Source organism: Neomonachus schauinslandi, chromosome 12 (genome assembly GCF_002201575.2).
Source record: "Neomonachus schauinslandi chromosome 12, ASM220157v2, whole genome shotgun sequence".
In the NCBI taxonomy this organism is placed as follows: domain Eukaryota; kingdom Metazoa; phylum Chordata; class Mammalia; order Carnivora; family Phocidae; genus Neomonachus; species Neomonachus schauinslandi.
The window spans coordinates 11,514,444-11,528,235 of record NC_058414.1 but is presented as its reverse complement, the minus strand read 5'-3'; the positions used below and the strand labels follow the sequence as shown (position 1 = coordinate 11,528,235).

Sequence of the window (13,792 nt, the reverse complement as noted above, 5' to 3'; positions counted from 1 at the left end):
ATAACATTGTGAGTTGTAGATATATATACCCACACATGCATACACGATGGAATAGTATTCGGCGATTTAAAAAATCCTACCTTTTGTGACCACGTGGATGGACCTTGAAGGCATTATGCTAAGTGAAATAAGTCAGACAGAGAAACACAAATACTGTATGATCTTACTTATATGTGGAATCCAAAAGAAAAAAGAAAAAAACTCATAGCAAAAAGAGAGCAGAAGATCAAACTTGTGATTACCAGAGGCAGAGAGGTGGAGAGCCCAGTGAGGAGGAGTTGGAGGAAGGTTGTCAAAAAGAACAAAGTTATAGATAAAAAAGTGCTAGGGATATAATGTACAACATGAAGACTGTAGCGAACACTGCTATATGACATATAAGAAATTTCTTAAGAGAGTAAATCTGAAGAGTTCTCATCACAAGGAGAAATCTTTTTTCCTTTTTCTCTTTTCTTTTTTTTTCTTTTTATTGTAATTATATGATAAGATGGTTGTTAGCTGAACCTATTGTAGTCATCATTTCACAATATATGTAAATCAAATCATTATGCTGTATGTATTAAACTTATACAGTGATATATGTCAATTATTTCTCAGTAAAACTGGAAAAAAAGATTCATTTCAATAAATATGAACTTGTAACCCAAAGGTTGTCTGATTACTATGGATACAGATGTGGTCAGATTCATGTCTCTACCCAAATTCCAAGGGCTCCAAGTCTTCCTCCATCTGATACCCCACACACACCCCTGCTCTCGGTGAGAACTTATATTGCAATGGTTACTTCTGGGAGCCCCCAAATGATGCCTGAGATATATACACCCTTTGGGTCATCTGCTGCGGCTTCATGCAGTGACCCCTTCTTTTCCATCTCAACTCGGGCCGTCAACACTCAGCCTCTGCAGCCTTCAGCCTGTCTGAAGGAGCCTCCTCACTCTCCTGGGAGCATCAGTTCACAGATGGTTTCATTAGAATGGGACAGTGGCCTCCCTGAACTCACCTTTACCACCACCACCACCCACCCATCCTCCCCCCCCGCCCCTGTTTTCCTCCTCAGTCCAGGGAGGTGATTTTTATCCCCAAAGCCTCACAAAAAAATGTACTTGGAAAACAGTTCTATCAGCCTCTAAGTACCCCCAAGCCCACCTCTTCCCATCTCTGCAAAAAAATTCAGCATGGTTGAGAAACATCTATCTGCCTCATTCTCCTCTCATCCAGCCTGTGTAGAACGTCACTTCTTGCCCCTTTCCAGGTACGAGAATAAAACCTGCTGTGTATGAATGAAAGCAAGTGAACTGGGGAAGGTGGGGGTATCAGATGGCTTCACCAGCCATGTCTCAGTATCAGGTCCACCAGCCTAAATGCCTGGGAGGTGCTTCAGTCCCTACTTTGGTCTAATGCAAAGGAAGGCAAAATATGGACTCTTCTTTCTGGATCCAGCAGAAGGAGCTGGAGACATGGCACGGAATGCATGCAGGTGTGAAGACGGTGAAAGTGAACCTTACACAGGAAACAACCACGGTGGGTTACAAGCTGGCCGGCTATTTTGCTTTGTATTATTTTACTGCAGAGAGACCAGTGATGGAAGGTGCTTTTGTTTGTATTTATTTATTTGTATTGTTTAATTTTTGGAGTCAATAACTCATGTGGTTCAGAATTCATAGTGGGTGAGTGAGGATGCCATGAAGTTTCCCATCTCTGTCCCCAAACTTCCTCTCACACACACCCAACGTTGTTTTTGCATATCCTTCAAGATACACATTCAAACAATTGCTGGCATGGAGGTTTTCCCTTTTCCTGCACAAACGGTGACATATATACACAAAATTCTACATTGCATTTTTTCCATTCAAGGACGTATCTTGGACATATTCCCGATTGACGGATAAAGGTGCCCTCATTCTCTTTCCTGGCTGCATAGCATGACTCCATTGTATGAATGCCCAATGGCTTCTTTGACAAGGCCTACTAATGAGCATTTTCTTGTATCCAGTCTCTTGTTATTCAAATAACACTTCAATGAATAGCTTGTACAGACATCGGTGCAATCATACATCATACATACATCAGTGCTCTTGGAGAGACCGGCGGAGCTGAGACCTGAGACATGGCTGGGAACACGGAAGGGGAGCTGGGACTGCCAGTATCAGCCCAGCAGTGGGAGCAACCACGTGACCCGCCCTTTGTTGGGGGGACCCCAGCAGCTCTCATCACTCAAGAAACCAAAGGCCAGCACTGCTGCTGCAGAACCCCTACAGATTTCATCAGCTGTTGCCCCACAGGTAATTTGCATTTGCAAACACTGGCCACCTCCCTGTTCCCTCCCTTCCTTCCTCCGCTGGAGCCTGAGATCTGCACCTACGCCAGCAACCAGCCCAGGGCTTCGTGGCTGAGTGAGTGCCAAATGCCAGCCTAGATAGCCCCAGTTGAACCCCACTGCCATGCACGTGCTTGGGACTAGCCCCCTCCAGCTGTGCACCTGCATGCCACCAGTCTGACTCCAGTAACTGACCTCCACTACTGTGCATCCGTGGTGAGACCCAGCAACTAAAGGACTGCATACCAACAGCATGGGTCCCTGCTGCTACTTGTGGGCCTGGATTCTGCGCTGTCTCCTGTCACTGACCTGCACCACTGGGCGCCCCGGCAGCTAGCCCCCAGCCATGCACCTGCATGCTCTTGGCCCAACATGCATCACCAGCCTTTACTGCCATGCCCCCACGGTGACACCCTGTGGCCACAAAAGTGCACACTGACAGCCAGAGTCTCCGAAGCTGCCAACGCATCTGCAGTTGGCCCCAGCACTTGCTGTTGGCCCTGACCTTCATCACTACAAGAGTATCTGCAACCGGCCTCTGCCACCACCCAAGCACTTGCGGCTGTCCCCCACAGGAGAGTGGGCACACACCCCGCTTTTTGGCCCTCCCCATCCCCTGCCCTGGCACATAGCCACTGGGCCTGGAGGCTCCCCTGCATCTGCTACACAACCCCTGCGGCACTTGCCAAGAACCATGCAGTTGTCAACGTGGACCCCAGCGAGCTGAGCTGATGAGACCCCGTGCCCCCTGGACCCAGCACCACCGCACAACCCTGCATGTGGAGCAGATCAAAACTGCAGTGTAATACCACCTTACATGTGTTAGAATGGTTACTGTCAAAATGACAAGATATAACAATTGATGGTGAGGATGTGGAGAGAAGGAAAACCTGTGCTCTGTTGGTGGGAACATACACTGGTACAGCTACTATGGAAAACAGTATGAGGGTTCCTCAAAAAATTAAATATAAAACTACCAATCCAGCTTTCCACTTCTGGGTACATATCCAAAGAAAATGAAATCACAATATTGAAGAGATATCTGCACTCCCGTGTTCTCTGTGGCATTATTCACAATAGCCCAGACATGGAAATAACCTAAGTATCCATCATGCGATGAATAAAGAAAATGTTATGTAAATGTTATATGGATATATATACACACACATTATGTAAACATTTCATATAAAACATACTATAAATGTTATGTAGCATATACATTATATATAACGGGATATTGTTCAGACATAAAAAAAAAAATCCTGCTATTTGCAACAACATGAATGGAACTTAAGGGCAATATGCTGAATGGAATAGGTCAGACTTAGAAAGACAAATACCATATGATCTCACTTATATGTGGAATCTAAAAGCATGGAACTCATACAAACAGAGAGTAGAATGGCAGTTGCCAATAGGTCCAAACTTTCAATTATAAGATGAATAAGTTCCAGAGATCTAATGTACAGTATGGTGACCACAGTTAGCAACATTATATCATATATTAGGAAGTTGCTATGAGAGTAGAGGTTAATGCTTCCATCTCAACAGCAGCAAAATGATAACTATGTGAGGTGAAGGATGTGTTAATTAACTTTATTGTAGTAGACATTTTGCAGTATATATATATCAAATCATCATTGAACATCCTAAACTCACATAATGTTATATGCCAGTTATCTCAATAAAGCCGGAAAAAATAACTAAAAGCGCGTATACTTGAAAAAAAAGCTTATGATATGATCCCATATGTGTAAAAGAGAAGAGAGAGATGTGTGAGTGTGCAGCAGGGAAGAAGGGTGGAAGGAGAGAAGAGGGAGGAGAGAGTGATGAAGAGTGGAAGGATTTCACTATATTAGCAAAGGTACTTTCTGAGATACGAAGCCACAGGATGCTTTAAATATTTTCTCTTGGCTTTCCTATATTTTTTAAATTTTCCTAAAAGAACTTTAAATTTTTTAGATTGTATTTATTTATTTATTTGAGAGATTGAGCACATGACCAGTGGGGGGTTGGGGGAAGAGCAGAGGGAGAGGGACAAGGGGACTCCGTGCTGAGCACGGGGCTCTATCTCAGGTCACTGAGATCATGACCTGAGCTGAAATCAAGAGTCAGACGCTTAACCAGCTGAGCCACCCAGGTGCCCCTGAAAGAACTTGAATTAGAGGCCCATCCTTCAGGTGCTCCCTTCCTGTAGCAGGTATGTTCTGAGTTCCCAGACAGAAATGTGCGGGATGACCCCCCCCCCACCATCCCGCCAGCCGCGGGGGACACTGTCGACCCCAGAACTGCAACTATGATATCGGTCAGCTCTACCTGGTCCCATGGATCTAACTCGATGAAATAGTGCTCTCAAGGATTTTTAACTTAGAGTTTGGAACAGGAAACATTGACAGTAACCGTTATCTTTTGTGAATCTGAAATATGAAATATATAGCTGTTCTTAAAGATTTACTTTAAGGAACTTGTAAAGTAAATAAAATACCAAAGTCTCTCTGATGAGGGAGCAGAAGGCAAACTGAGGACAAAGCACAAGCTGACACCCCGCAGCACCCCCGCCCCCCCACCGCTGCCAGGTGGGATCTGTGTTACCTTCCTCAGGCACTCCTCTCTGCCCTAACACTAAGGGAAGGAAAAAAAACAAATAGTTAACTCAGAGAGATTATAGTCCTGCAAGATGTGAGTCTCCCTTGGTTTGCAAATGTCTTAGTGACTTACAAGAAAAAAGCATTCTTACCAATCACCTAACTTCCGGAAGGAAATGTAGAGAGAATTAAATGTCCTTACAATCTTCAGCCCATTGACAAATACTTGAGGTAGTGGGAGAATCACATTCCTCCAGGAAGCTCCCTACCGTCTTACTGTTAATGCCTCGCTAGAGGGAAAACCAACCTTAACTTGACAATGGCAAGGCCTCCAGTATCTTGCAGGTCCTGTTTAGCATATGAAAGTTCTTTTGACACCTCCCTTTTCCTTACCTCCCCCGACCCCCCATAGTATATAACCAGCCACTCCTCACAACCACCCGGCAGCCGCTCTTTCTGCCCATGGGTTCTGTCCCAGGGCTTTAACTAAACCACCATTTTGCACCAAAGACTTCTCAAGAATTTTTTCTTGACTGTAGGCTCCAGACTTCACCCCACCAAACCTCATCCGTATTCAAAACTATATCACTCTTACTCCTGTATCCTTGCTTAATGAAACTCTATTGCTTTACTTGCTGTCTTTTGTCCTCGAGATTCATTCTTCGACTCCAGGAAACAAGAACCTCGCTCTCCCATTTCATCTCCATTGAAGTTAGATGAATTTCGATTGAGGAGCTCTTTCCCCCTCATCTTGAGCCTGCAGCATTTTGTATCACCTTCTATACAATTGTTTATGTCTTGGATGGTGTCTTTTCTTATGTTGGGAAATCTTCCATTACTTGAAGACTGTAATTTTAAAGTTCACACTTAACAGGCAGGGACTTGAGTGACTGTAGATAGGTTTAGCTCTTCCTTCTCAGCTGTGCACAGACCCATGTGTGATGTGGATGATATTTTTGAGATATTAACCCAATATATTGTCACTCTTGGGATGCAATGGTTCCAGTATCTCGTAGCAACCACCCACCTACCCTCCTATTGAATCAAATGCATTCCTTGCTTCCCACAGAGGAGAGAGCCCCTCTGAGAATGCAGAAGTCCTCTAAAAGTTAGCGTTTTGCTGTTTGCAGTAGACAGGTTTTGCCTATCATATATCCAAGCCCACAGTTTTAGATCCTAGAAACACTCCAGAAATCTCCCCTCAGTCTTAGGGGACTTCACACCCACAACAGAATACACAGTAGTAGCCCCTGGAATGGTGCAATTTGAGCCTCTTTTCCCGATACTTCTTACTGTTTAGGCATTTAATGGGTACTCTGATGTGGGCTCACAGGGACAGAACACTGAAGCTAAAGGAAATTACTAGCCAAAAAAAAAAAAGAGGGAAAGAATATTTACGGGTGCTGTTTAAAAAAGAATTCAAATCCATGATAGTGATGTAGGATAGACATTAGGGTTCGAAGCCAATGGCCAAGAAATAATTCTTGAGATGTCTTTGGTTCAAAAAAGGTGATTTTATTAAGGCACGGGGACAGGACCCGTGGGCAGAAAGAGCTGCAATGGGGTTGTGAGGGTTGATGGTTATATACCTACAAGTTGGGAGGGGGTTTAAGGACAGCGTAAGTCTCTAAGGAATTTTGGAAAACAAGGTCTTCAGGAGCTTGAGGGGACTTAGCTATTATTGGGAAAAGGTCATTTATTTCCATCTAATAAAACCTGAGTCGTGAGACCTTCCAGTGGGCCATATGCTTGGGGGATGATTGCCAACACATATCTTGGTGTGGGGGGTGGTTATAGATAAAGGAAGTTTCCAAAGGAATTTTTACACTTTAAACTAGACTTAGAGGATCCTGGGGCGGGTGGGGGGGCGGTTGTTGAGAGTCAGGCTAGGCATTGCTTTTTGCCCTTAGCAAAGTATTAACTTCGAGGCGGTTGAGTCCCTAGAGGAATGTCACTCTCCCTGTTTCAAGGACTTATCAGTGGGCTCTAGGTAGTAAGGAAATTTAATAATTTTTTCTTCTGCCTTTGTTTCCCACATCAGTAGGAGAGATGACACCATTGGTCAAGTCCCAAAGAAAATTCACCAATAATACCAGTCCCAAGCCCCATGTAGCATACTCACATCGATGTAGATCCCTCCCCTAAAGTAACACCTCTTTTTTCCCCTCTTACAGACTACCTGTTGATTATTTCAAAGTCAGTAGTCCCTAGATCCAAGACTATTGTAGGTGTTGTGAGAGTGCTTCTCCCTGAGACGGTGTGACAGATTATCGAGGTGATGGTAACTCTGATGATGGTAACTCATTCTCAAGAGTCAACATAGAATCCAATCCTTTTAATTAACTCTGCTAAGGGATAAACGTGAGGGGAAAGAAAGAGCTCTGCCCTCTTACACTCTAACAATGAACATGTCAACTGCTCAGTTATAATTATGCTATGTTGTACTGATTTATCAACAGTTGTTATAAAATTGCACAACCCAATTTTAAACATGAGTCCTATCTTGGACTCTATAAATCCCCCTCTGATATGGACAATCTTTTTCTGACAAATACTTCTGAGATCGAGTGCAAGGAATCCCCAGAAAGGTATTTTCATAATCATCCTGCAGTTGTAGATAGATTGAAAATGCCAGAATGTCTGAGATCAGAAGATCAGTGAGGTAAAAACCGAGTCACAAGGCCAAGTATAGAAATGTAGTGGGACTCAAAGCAGAATCAAAAGGCAGTGATTGGGGGAAACAGAAAACCCAACTGTCTTAAGTCAGAAGCTGTGAGCACTTTCAGTGTTGCTGTGGGACCCATGTCTTTATTACATGGCTGTCTGAATGCCTTATTCCCTCAACATTCTGCAGGAACATTCCTACCAGGAATGTGACTGGGGGCCCTGCAGGGTTTGGCTTGATATTTAAGATTATGAGCTGCCACTTCTCCTCTGATAGTTGTATGCCAAAGATTAAAACAATATTTTCTCCCTAAATAAAGTATTTTGCTATTTTCGCTGAGGATAGTTTATCAAATGGACCTTCAATAGCTTCTCTTTGCAACCAAGTCCATGGTCCCCACACCATCTCCCATCAGAGCAAAACAGGCATCCGTCCAGGAAGGCTCGTGTCCAAGGCACAGAGAGAATGGTAATGTTCCTCCCTCCTTTTTCAAGTTAGCCTGAAATTTTTATCACAACTCTGTATTTCAAGGACCTTGCCGGAAAAAAAATAGTTTTTGTTCTTGGTGTTCACGGAAAATTTAACAAACAGTAGGAGGTGATTTATTGTGCCTGGCACGTGTAGAAAATAAACTACTTTGTTATTTTCATGTCTGAATACAAAAATCCATTGAGGCTATATATTTCAGACATTCTTGATGCTTACCATTATACAAGAAAAATTATTATCTTTACCTCTCATTCCAACAAAGATCAGAACAAGAGAGCTAAGCCAAGGCTTCTGAAAAACTAGAAACGAAGTCACCAAAACACACTAGCTGGCAACTAAATTGGGGAGGAAGCTGTGAAATGTACAAAATTGCAGATGTCAGCTTTGACAGGAAGCTGGTGATCAAACAATCCACATTTGTTTCTCTTTTATGTTCTCCCTGAGGAATTGCCTTTTAAGTACTATTTTGTTTTGTTTTTTAACTTAATAGCATACTCTGTCCATGACCCATTATCTCCATCCAAGATGGAACAAAGAAGTTACAGGCACTTTCACCCCAGTTTTATTGAGCTACAAAATGACAGGTAATGTGCATTGGTTTAAGGTGAACAACATAATGATCTGATACCATTTAGGGCGAAATGATCACCACTGTAAGTTTAATTAATACTTAACACTTCACATAGTCACAATTTTTTGTTGTGAAGAGAACTTTAAAGATCCAGTCTCTTAGCAACTTTCACGTACATGATACAGTATTGTTCACTATGGTCACCGTGCTGTATATTATCTCTCCAGAACTTATTCATCTTATAATTGAAAGTTTGGACCCTTTAACCAACATCTCCCATTTCCCACACCCCTCAGCCCCTGGCAACCACCATTCTACATTGTTTCTACGAGTTCCATGTTTTTAGATCCCACATATAAGTGAGATTATATGGTATTTGCCTTTTTCTGACTGACTTATTTCACTTAGCATAACACTCTCAAGGTCTATCCATGGTATTGTAAATGGCAGGATTTCTTTCTTTTTTATGAATAACATTTCATTTCATATTGTCTATCTATCTATCACATTTTCTTCATCCATTCATCTGTTGGGAGGGTTGTTTCCATGTCTGGGCTATTGTAAATAATGCTGCAATGAACATGGGGGTTTAGATATCTCGAGATAGTGATTTTGTTTCCTTCAGATATATTCTCAGGAGTGGAATTCCTGGATCATATGGTAGTTCAGTTTTTAATCTTTTCAGGAGCCTCCATACCTTTTTTCCCAAGTGGCTATCCCACTTTGCATTCACATATAGTGATTTTTTTCTTTCCTTCAGCTCAGATGGTCATTCATTGCCTCCCGATTATGTCATCATATCAACATTCGCCACAGGATGAGATATTCGGAAAGCCAAGAACACAGAAATAGCGAGAGAGCAAAGGCTGTTTCTCCTCACGCTTCGGCTTCAGTTTGAACTTTGCCACACATATACTGATACTCACAAAGATTTTTACCAAATTCACATGAAAATGGGCCAACCAGGAAGGTATAAATGCTATTCCTTCAAAGAGAAGTGTCATGGAAGACATAGTTATTCTTTGAAACTTTACAAAAGGACGTTGTGCTCTGAGAATCGATGTGTGCTTGGTCCCGATCCCAGGTGTTTGCAAGAGGTCGATGCTAGAAGCGCAAGGGAAAGGTGAGAGAGGTGGCCTCGTTTTCAAAAACTCATGGGATGGAGAAGGGAGGAGCAAACCCTTGCCTTCATGAAAACTCGGTACTCATGATCCAAGAAAGTAACCATTGGTGTATCCGGTTCCAAACGTGCTCAAATGTCTCTCTACTGAGGGGCCATGACTCATGACAGAGTCTGCAGTTGTTCGCAGTGCAAGGAGAGATAAAATAATGTAATCGCACCCGAAGGCATTTTTAAAGCTGATTAATTTCCTTTAAAAACCATACTTTAAAGCCAGCCAATTAATCTGCTTACCTGAATGTGCTTCTGCAGAAATTTAGAAAATGCTGGCAATAGGAATGCCATGTTATGTGTCTTAAAAACCTTGAAGTCCTTAAGGTCCCTGAAAATGGCTATAAGAAAAAGAAACAGGCAAACCATACCTTATTCCTTAATAATGCCTTTCTATGTTTTAGTGGTAACATATATTTTCAATAAGATAGTGATGACTGTTGATGATGAGTTTTTTTGGTGTTTTAACATCTGCACTTTGCAAAATAAAGAAGCTGGTGATGCTGAATTCTGGGAGCCAGCCAAGTACCTTGCACAGTGAGAACTGCATTTTCCATTCTGGAGACTTTATCCCAAATCAATTCCATAGGCATCTCTGCAGGGGGTGCTCTGCATCATTATTATTTCAAAGATCAAGTAATCTTAATGTGCAGCCAGTGTTAAGAATTCTGAGCTTGGGGATGCATGGAATGCCATGCCTTTCCTCTTTTTTTGTCTCTCTACTCCAGAGCATTACTGGGTAACTATTTCCTAGGTGTTATGAGGTATCTATTCAACTGAATCCTAAGACTCTAAAATGCAGTTCATGGTGTCCTTTTCATCTCTTATTAAATCCTGTCCAACAACATTGTCTCTAAATGAAGAGCAGGCCTTCAGAAATCGTTGGGGAAAGAAGAGAGAAATATCTTTTTGACAATAGGAGATTAAAGTTTAAAGGAGGATCCCAAAAAACATTGTTTTGTTTTCACAGAAACCATTTTAAAAGGCCTTTGAACTTCCCTGAATATAAGTAAGCCTAAATGAAAAATTGGAGAAAATGTGGAAAGAATTTTTTGGAACATGAAACCTAGGAGAGGGGGAAAAAGCAAACAGATAGTCTAACAAGAAATTTAAGACAATATGAAAATTGTTACAATAGAACAATTCACCAAGTGCTACTACAATCCATAATAGGAGGAGTGCTTTGCATGGGTGCTTGGATTCCTCCTAATCACCCCCATCCACTGACCTGATTTTTAACATTCACTTCCTTGATTTTCTTTAAAATTTTAATGTCTAAGCATTTATGTAATAGGCTAACTTACCATGTTCATTTCTTTAGCCCTCCCTGTATCCATGCCCTTTATCAGTCAGTCCCACTAAGGTAGAGTACACTTCCTGGTCCATTGACTTTGGGCCTGGCCATTGGATGAGTGTTGGCCAATGGAATGTGGGTAGAAGTAACAAGGGGCCAGTTCTGAGCCTAGGCCTTAAGAGGTTTCATTTCTCTCTTTCTCTCTTTCTTTGTTTTTTTCTTTCTTTCATTCTTTCTTTTGCTTTAAAGCTTTATTTTCTTAGGTAAAAAGAACACAGAATCTGTAGTTATTTAAAAAAAAATATTTCCATAAATAGTCATCATGCCCCAACACACTTTTAGAAGGCAGAATGCATTATTACAATCTGATTTTCCTTTCCTTTTTTTTTCTAAAAGCCTTTATTGAAATATAATTCATATGACATACAATTCACCAATTTAAATGGTACAATTCAATGATCTATAGTTTGTTTATTTTTATTTTTATTTTTTTAAAGATTTTATTTATTTATGTGACAGAGAGAGAGATAGCGAGAGCAGGAACACAAGCAGGGGGAATGAGAGAGGGAGAAGCAGGCTTCTTGCTGAGCAGGGAGCCCGATGTGGGACTCGATCCCAGGACCCTGGGATCATGACCTGAGCCAAAGGCAGACATTTAACAACTGAGCCACCCAGGTGCCCGATCTTTAGTTTATTTAATGGTATTTAGTTCATTGTGCATTCATCATCACATCAATTTTAGAATGTATTCATAACTCTAAAATAAAAAATCCATGCCCATTACTCCTCATTTCTCCCAAGAGGCTCGTGTGTTCTTGCTTACTCTCTTGTACCCTAGGTTGGCACACTTGTTTGAGAAGAGGAGACATGTACAGAAAAGAAAAAACCAACCCGCAGCTAGAGCCCTGTAACTCAGAGCCCAGCAGAGATCAGCCAACCCTCAGTGCACCCGCAGACATGCAAGAGGATAATGTTATGTTATAGACTACTAGGACTGTGTGGGGTTTTGTTATACAGCAATAGCTGATTGATATAGGTAAGCCACAGACAGGAAATATTTACAAACAGAGACCAGAAAAAGCACACTCACAGCTAAAAAGTACAGTTTTAAAAACCTAACTTTTTTTTGAAGATGGAGAAAACACTTAAGCAAAGATTTCATCAAGGAAAATAAACCGATTTTGAATCAGCACATGCAGAGATACTCAATGTCATTAATCATGAAGGAAATTACAAACTAAAACCACAATGAGATACTGCTACAAACTGATTAGAATGACTACAATATAAACAAACAAATAATTCAACAATACTGACTATTGGAGAGGATGCAGAATGATGAATTGCTATAACCACTTTGGAAACAGTTTAGCAATTCTTTATAAAGTGAAATATACATGTAGCCTATGAACTGGCAATCCCACTCCTAGGCATTTCCTTGAGAAAAATGAAAATAAATGTTCTCACAAAAGCCTGTGTATGAGTGTAGCCACTTTATAATCACCAAAAATTGGAAGTAATTCAAAAGCCCATCAACTGGTGAAAGCATTAACAGACCGTAGTACATTCATACAGTGGGATAATATTTGACATTAAAAAGAAATGAAATATTGGGGCGCCTGGGTGGCTCAGTCAGTTAAGCATCTGCCTTCGTCTCAGGTCGTGATCTCAGGGTCCTGGGATCAAGCCCCACACTGGGCTCCCTGCTCAGCAGTGAGTCTTCTTCTCCCTCTCCCTCTGTGATCTCTCTCACTCTCAAATAAATAAATAAAAATCTAAAAAAAAAAAACAAACTACTAATTCATGGATAGCATGGATGAATCTTAAAGACATGCCAAATGAGAGAAGTCAGGCTCAAAGAGCTACATAATTTATGTGAATGTATTATTAATTTTTCATTAGTTTAAGAATATTCCTCACCTTTATCCAAATATATATATTCTGCACCACGGTTTTCTCCTCTTTTTCTGGACTCCAATTGCTCATATGTAAGATTTTCTCACTCAGTTCTCCATAAATTTTTATCTTCTACCTTATGCCTTTTTTTCCCTCAGTTCTTTCTGAATATTTTTGTCTTTTATCTTCCAGTTCACAAGTTCTCTCTTATTTTGTGTCTAAAATGCTTTGCAACGACGTGGTTGGAACTGGAGGGTGTTATGCTGAGCGAAATAAGTCAATCAGAGAAAGACATGTATCATATGATCTCACTGATATGAGGAATTCTTAATCTCAGGAAACAAACTGAGGGTTGCTGGAGTGGTGGGGGGTGGGAAGGATGGGATGGCTGGGTGATAGTCATTGGGGAGGGTATGTGCTATGGTGAGCACTATGAATGGTGCAAGACTGTTGAATCACAGATCTGTACCTCTGAAACAAATAATACAATATATATTAAAAAAGAAGAAGAAGAAGAAGATAGCAGGAGGGGAAGAATGAAAGGGGGGATATTGGAGGGGGAGACAAACCATGAGAGATAATGGACTCTGAAAAACAAACTGAGGGTTCTAGAGGGGAGGGGGATGGGGGAATGGGTTAGCCTGGTGATGGGTATTAAAGAGGGCACGTTCTGCATGGAGCACTGGGTGTTATACGCAAACAATGAATTATGGAACACTACATCAAAAACTAATGATGTAATGTATGGTGATTAACATAACATAATAATAAAAAAATAAAATAAAATGCTTTGAAATTCATCCT

General features: G+C 41.4%; 1 non-coding gene across 1 annotated transcript; it reads left to right on the top strand.

Moving 5' to 3' along the window:
- Positions 1-10,017: 10,017 nt before the first annotated feature.
- LOC123326440 lies at positions 10,018-10,147 on the top strand. The gene has a single exon (XR_006541100.1). It is a non-coding gene; the product is annotated as a small nucleolar RNA SNORA33 (small nucleolar RNA).
- The last annotated feature ends 3,645 nt before the right edge of the window (positions 10,148-13,792 follow it).